Below are 392 nucleotides of genomic sequence, written 5' to 3' on the forward strand. Positions count from 1 at the left end.
TGGAGATGCGGGGTATCGATCCCCGTACCTCTCGCATGCTAAGCGAGCGCTCTACCATCTGAGCTACATCCCCTATTGATAAATTATCTTTTTTAACGGCATTTAGTTTTTACAACTCTTCTTTTTTATTTTGCCCCAATATTTAAATGGTATGTAATACATTTTATTTTGAATACATAATGGTAATACATTTTTGTTCGTATACTAATACTTATTTTTTCTTTGATTTTTTTTTTCCTTCCTTGTGTTATGATCAATGCAAAATAAATCTGCGCTTATTTTAGCAAAACATTTCTTGCGATTATGAACTTGACAACTCTAGAAAAAAGAGGCTCACCTTTTCATGACTCAAAAAAAATATGTAATAATTTAAAGAGGGAACTTATGACACT

The 392-nt window shown here is 31.6% G+C and overlaps 1 non-coding gene across 1 annotated transcript; it reads right to left on the bottom strand.

Moving 5' to 3' along the window:
- Positions 1-73, bottom strand: TRNAA-AGC. The gene has a single exon. It is a non-coding gene; the product is annotated as a tRNA-Ala (tRNA).
- Between the last annotated feature and the right edge of the window lie 319 nt (positions 74-392).

Source organism: Chenopodium quinoa, unplaced genomic scaffold (assembly GCF_001683475.1).
Source record: "Chenopodium quinoa cultivar QQ74 unplaced genomic scaffold, ASM168347v1, whole genome shotgun sequence".
NCBI classification, from domain to species: domain Eukaryota; kingdom Viridiplantae; phylum Streptophyta; class Magnoliopsida; order Caryophyllales; family Amaranthaceae; genus Chenopodium; species Chenopodium quinoa.